Source organism: Arvicanthis niloticus, chromosome 15 (assembly GCF_011762505.2).
Source record: "Arvicanthis niloticus isolate mArvNil1 chromosome 15, mArvNil1.pat.X, whole genome shotgun sequence".
In the NCBI taxonomy this organism is placed as follows: Eukaryota; Metazoa; Chordata; class Mammalia; order Rodentia; family Muridae; genus Arvicanthis; species Arvicanthis niloticus.
The window spans coordinates 65,416,074-65,423,135 of record NC_047672.1 but is presented as its reverse complement, the minus strand read 5'-3'; positions in this window follow the sequence as shown (position 1 = coordinate 65,423,135).

Below are 7,062 nucleotides of genomic sequence, written 5' to 3'. Positions count from 1 at the left end.
ACTAACAACTTGACAGCACACCTTGAAAGCTTTAGAAAAAACAGGAGCAAATATACCCCAGAGGAGTAGACGGCAGGAAATAATCAAACTCAGGGCTGTAATCAACCAAGTTGACACACAAAAAAGTATACAAAATATTAACAAAACCAGGATCTAGTTCTTTGAGAAAATCAATAAGATAGATTAAACCCTTAGCCAGACTAAGCAAAAGGCACAGAGACATTATTGAAATTAATAAAATCATAACTGAAAAGGGAGACATAACAACAGAACCTGAGAAAAATTTTAAAAAATCATCAGATCTTACTACAAAGGTATATACTCAACAAAATTGGAAAATCTGGATGAAATGGATAATTTTCTAGACAGATACCAAGTGTCAAAATGAAATCAGGAGCAGATAAACCATCAAAACAGTCCCATAACCCTAAAGAAATGGAAGCAATCATTAACAGTCTTCCCACCAAAAATAGTCCTGGACCAGATGGTTTTAGTGCAGAATTCTATCAGACCTTCCAGGAAGACCTAATACCAATTCTCTTCAAACTATTCCACAGAATAGAAACAGAAGGAGCCATACCTAATTCATTCTATGAAGCTACAAACATGCTCATACCTAAACCTCACAAAGACACAACAAAGAAAGAGAACTACAGACCAGTATCTCTTATGAATATTGATGCAAAAATACTCAATAAAATTCTTGCAAACTAAATCCAAGAACACATCAAAACAATCATCCATTGATCTTCCTGCCTGTCTCTGTACCAATACTATGCAGTTTTTATCACTATTGCTCTATAGTACAGTTTGAGGTTAGGGATGGTGATTCCCCCAGAAGTTCTTTTATTGTTGAGAATAGTTCTCTCTATCTTGGGTTTTTTTTTTTTTTATTCCAAATGAATTGAGAATTTCTGTTTCTAACTCTGTGAAGAATTGAGTTAGGATTTTAATGGGGATTACATTGAATCTGTAGATTGCTTTTGGCAAGATGGCCATTTTTACTATATTAATCCTGCCAATCCAAGAGCATGGGCAACCTTTCCATCTTCTGAGATCTTCTTCAATTTCTTTCTTCAGAGACTTGAAGTTCTTGTCATACAGATCTTTCATTTGCTTGGTTAGATTCACACCAAGGTATTTTATATTATTTGTGACTATTGTGAAAGGTGTCATTTTCCTAATTTCTTTCTCAGCCTGTTTATCTTTCCAGTAGAGGAAGGCTACTGATTTGTTTGAGTTGATTTTATATACAGCCACTTTGCTGAAGTTGTTTATCAGGTTTAGGAGTTCTCTGGTGGAAGTTTTAGGGTCACTTAAGTATACTATCATATCATCTGCAAATAGTGAAATTTTGACTTCTTCCTTTCCTATTTGTATCCCTTTGACTTCCTTTTGTTGTCTAATAGCTCTGGCTAGGACTTCCAGTACTATATTGAATAGGTAGGGTGAGAGTGGGCAGCCTTGTCTAGTCCCTGATCTTAGTGGGATTGCTTCAAGTTTCTCTCCATTTAGTTTGATGTTGGCTACTTGCTTGCTGTATATTGCTTTTACTATGTTTAGGTATGAGCCTTGAATTCCTGATCTTTCCAAGACTTTAACATGAAGGGATGTTGAATTTTGTCAAATGCTTTCTCAGTATCTAGTGAGATGATCATGAGGTTTTTCTTTGAGTTTGGTTATATAGTGGATTAGATTGATGGATTTCTGAATGTTGAACCATCCCTGCATTCCTGGAATAAAGCCTACTTGATTGTGATGGGTGATTGTTTTGATGTGTTCTTGGATTTAGTTTGAGAGAATTTTATTGAGTATTTTTACATCGATATTCATACGGGAGATTGGTCTGAAATTTTCTTTCTTTGTTGTATCTTTGTGTGGTTTAGGTATGAGTGTAATTGTGGCTTAATAGAATAAATTGGCTAGTGTTCCTTCTGTTTCTATTTTGTGAAATAGCTTGAAAAGAATTGGTATTAAGTCTTCCTTGAAGGTCTGATAGAATTCTGCACAAAAACCATCTAGTCCTGGGCTTGTTTTGGTGGGGAGACTGTTAATGACTGCTGCTGTTTCTTTAGGGGTTATGGGACTTTTTTGATGGTTTATTTGCTCCTGATTTAACTTTTGTACCTGGTATCTGTCTAGAATATTGTCCATTTCATCCTGATTTTCCAGTTTTGTTGAGTATAGGCTTTTGTAGTAGGATCTAATGATTTTTTGAATATTCTCAGTTTCAGTTGTTATGTCTCTCTTTTTATTTCTAATTTTATTAATTTGGATACTATGTCTGTGCTTTCTGGTTAGTCTGGCTAAGGGTTTATCTATCTTGTTGATTTTCTCAAAGAACCAGCTTCTGGTTTTGTTGATAGTTTGTATAAACTTTTTTTTGTTTGTTTTTTGTTTTGTTTTGTTTCTACTTGGTTGATTTCAGCCCTGGGTTTCATTATTTTCCGCTGTCTACTCCTCTTGGGTGTATTTGCTTCTTTTTGTTCTAGAGCTTTTAGGTATGCTGTCAAGATGCTAGTGTATGCTCTCTCCAGTTTCTTTTTGTATATACTTAGAGCTATGAGGTTTTCCCCTTAGCACTGCTCTTCTGTCCCATAAGTTTTGATATGATCAGACTTCATTTTCATTAAATTCTAAAAAGTCTTTACTTTTTTCTTTATTTCTTCCTTGACCAAGTCATTATTGAGTAGAGCATTGTTCAGTTTCCATGTGTATGTGGGCTTTCCATTGTTTTTGTTATTATTGAAGACCAGCCTTAGTCCATGGTGGTCTGATAGGATGCAATGGATTATTTATTTCAATATTTTTGTATTTGTTGAGGGCTTCTTTGTGACCAATTATATGGTCTATTTCAGAGAAGGTACCATGAGGTGCTGAGATAGGATAAAATGTTCTATATCTATCTATCTATCTATCTATCTATCTATCTATCATCTATCTATCTAGATAAAATGTTATGAGATAGGATAAAACGTTCTATAGATATTTTAGGATAAAATGTTCTATAGCTACTTGTTAAATCTATTTGGTTCTTAACTTCTGTTAATTTACTCGTGTTAATTTACTATGCATTGTGCTTCCTAAAATTTCAGTTAACTCAGTCATTCTGGATTTCTGATGGGATTGAAAACCTATAGTCTCATAGCCAATCCTGGCTATTCACTTTGAGAGAAAAGATCTGAGTGGATGGTTTTCAGCTGACATTCATTCTAAAGCCAAGAAAAAAGCCAGGTTCAGAACTAAGTTTTTTAGTTAGGAGAGATGACAGAGGTTCTGGTTAGTCAACAAAATGATGGACTGGGTATTAGGACTATCTTGTACCTCACTGATACAAATAGGCATAATTATGCTCTAATTGTATTTAGAGAGAAAAGTTTTATTTTAACATGAAGGATGATATGTAGGAGAAGGTATGGGGGAAGGAGTACCGAGAGGAAGAGAAAGAGTAAGGAGAGGAGAAGAAGAAGGGGAGGAGAAGAAGAAGGAGAGGAGAAGCTAGGTGATGAGAGAGAGAGAAAGAGGAGGGGTCATGGAGGCAGATGTTCACGTGTCTCCACCAGTCAAAGATAGTTGATATATCTAGGTTAGGTATTGGGTTACACTTCTGATTGAGCAATACCAAACTTATAAAGCCTTTGATTAACATTTTTTAAAAAAATGTATAAAAGGAAAGGGGGGCATGGGATAGGGGTTTTCTAGGTAGAAGAAGTGGGGAAAGGGGATGGCATCTGAAATGTAAATGAAATATCCAATAAAAATAACAATTAAAAAAAGAACTCACTATGTGATGAGAAAAGTAGAAAAACTAAAAAAATTAGATAGATACTTCATCAAATGGTAAAATGGAGTTTATAAAGAAAACAGAAAGAGAATTATAAGTGAAATAACTGGCAAGTTATACTTCACTTCTGCTACTCATCAAATACCTTTAGACTGTAAAAAGACAAGGCAAGAACTAAGAAATATATAACAGCCCAGGAAAACCTCAAATCAGTCCCCAGTGACATACATGAGACCCAGGAGCAAGGAGAGTGCTGCTGTTGGGGATTGAAGAGGCATCTCTGCACATTCTGATCAAATCTCCTTAGAACCTAAAGGTGCTCTAAAATGTCAGAGCTAGTTTTTAAATTTTAAAGACATTTCTTTTTACCTCAGAGTTAAATATAAACACAAAAACATTTCTGTGTAATTTTCACATGCAGTCACCACCATTTCCACTTCTAACAGCAAATCAGCAAACCCCAAGATCTCTGATAAATCTGGTTCTGAGTGTGCTCATGGATCATTGGAACTCTTTATATGACTGGTAGGAATAGGAAACTGTACAATTACTTTAAATACCAGCATGCTATTGCCTTTGCGAAATGAATATGTAGAATTTGCACAACTCTAGGGTAGAAGTTTGCACTCACAAAAGCAGAGGATTGTGTATTTCCTTAGATAAATTGTGATATATAATTATTATATCTAGCAGACATTATTAAAATCAATCAATGAAAATCAATGACCTGTTGGCTGGTTCTAGGAGATGGACACGTCAGGCCCCACTTCCTCCATTGCCTTAGCTAGGGCCATCTTGTAGATTCCTAGGAGTTTATATTGCACTCGGATTCTAGCTTATCCCAGAGATGTTCTACCCCACCCATTCCAGTTGTCTCTCCCAGTACTCTCTCCCTCCTTTCTACACCTCATCCCTTCTTTCCATCTCTACGCACTCCCCACACAGTCCCCTGTCTCCATCCACCCCTGCCAACAAGAAATCATGTGTGGAATGAACTTAACCCTCTGCACATATGTAACAGGTGTGTACTTGGGTCTTCATGTGGTATTCCTAACAGTGAGAACAGAGACTGTCTCTGACTCTGCTGCCTGCCTTTGGATCACTTTTCCCTAATGAGACTGCCTCATTTAGCCTCAATAAGAGAAGATGTACCTAGCCTTATTGGAACTTGATAGCCCAAGGCTGGGTGATATCTATGGGAGGCCTCCCCTTTTCTTGGGAGAAAGAAAAGAGAGGTGGATAGACAGAGAGAGAGGGAGGGACTGGGATGAGAGGAGGGAGGGGAAGCTGCAATCAAGATGTAAAATAAATAATTAATAACAAAGATGAACTATTGCCACCCATACAGCACAGAATAATGTCAGAAATACATTCAAAAGTGATAAATTATAAGAGATCGTATGGTATGCTTAATGAACCTAAAGAAAATAAAATTAACAACACATGGGTCATTTCTATACACATATCTTGATAAAAAATATTTAGCTAAGTGAAAAATTAGAGGGGCTGGAGAAAGGAAATGATAGCCCATGAGTCCAAAGCTGAGAAAACAGATGGTATGTGGAAGCCCATGAAGATAGATGTCCGACTGCTGGGGGTTAGTATCATTCTAGCTGCAAAGCTGGGTGGTACGTGTTGGACTGTTCTGTCTCCTATGTCTGAATGTTCTTTGTTTTTGAAAGTAACTGGACTTGATTCAAAGATGAACTGAATTGACTTCCATCAAATTATTTGCAATAATATTTTTACAGAACCAGTAGAGAGAGAAAAATAAATTTACTTTAAAAAATAGATATAAACAATGATCTATGTTTGCTTTAAACTATAGACAATGTACTTCTAAGCCACAAAGGGAGTTGGTACCTCTCTATTACAGATCCTCTGTCACTTGTTAAAATTCCCTTTCAAAAGATGGGATTCTGGCACTGTAGAGAAAGAATCTGAAGAGCGTACAGGGATTATGAGTTATAAAAATACATTAATGTTTTCTTTATGAGTTTCAGAGATAGAGGAAGCAGCTACAAAGGAGGAGTCAGGTCTGCACATACATAAGCTGCAAACTGGTAACTAAGTTGAGAACCACATGTGCAGCACATGTTTATACACTTTAATAATTCCTCTTTCTCAAAAACCCAGCACTGCCTTTATCCACAAATAGTTCTCAGTAAGATCAGTAAACTTAATTTGCCTTCATGACTTCAGTTAATATGTCAGATTTGCTAAAACAAAATAAACATGAATGAAGACATTCTTATGTTAATTTGTCATATTGTGTATCCAGCAAACTACACTTGTCATGATATAATGACCAACATAAATACAAGAGCACTAAGTAGTAGTAGTAACAAAACAATGAGGAAGATTTCAGTTTCACCCAAACTTTCAAAATTAATTATTTTTAAGTATTTTGTGATTCCTCAATTCCTTCATTTTGAGCAAATAATTGTTTCCTATTTTTTTTTTAATTTTAAACTTATTTTAGGGGGCTAGAGTTAAGGGCACTAGCTGCTTTTCCAGAGGTCCTGAGATCAATTCCCAGCAACCACATAGTGGTACACAACCATCTGTAATACTCTCTTCTGCTGTGTCTGAAGACAGTCACAGTGTGCTCACATACATAAAAATAAATAAATCTTTAAAATTATTTTAATTCTAATTAATTAATTTAATTCTAATTAAAATTCTTATTAAACTTATTAATTAAGCCTTTCGGCTGGGACAGACAACTAGCTGGTCAGCTCCTGTAAAGACACTATATCCTGAACATTTCTAGCAGAGCAGCTGAGGAACCACTGCACTTGGAGAAGTAGGATTTCAGGATCCCAGAGGAAGCCTGAGTCCCAGGAGCTCTTCCACCCAGGAGCTGAGGATCACAGGATCACAGAGACAACTGGACTCTGAGGAGTTCTGACACAAACAAGATAACTGGAAGAACAGAGTCCACTCAGAGACACCGAGTGCAGGTAGCACTAGAGATAACCAGGTGGCAAAAGGTAAGTGCAAGAACGTAAGCAACAGAAACCAAAGTTAATTGGCATCATCAGAACCCAGTTCTCCCACCATAGCAAGTCCCAGACACCCCACTACACCAAAAAAGCAGGATTCAGATTTAAAATTACTTATCATGATGATGATAGAGGACTTTAAGAAGGAGATATATATATATATATATATATATATATATATATATATATATATATACTCCCTTAAAGAAATATAGGAGAACACAGGTAAACAGGTAGAAGCCCTTAAAGAGGAAAAACAAAAATCTTTTAAAG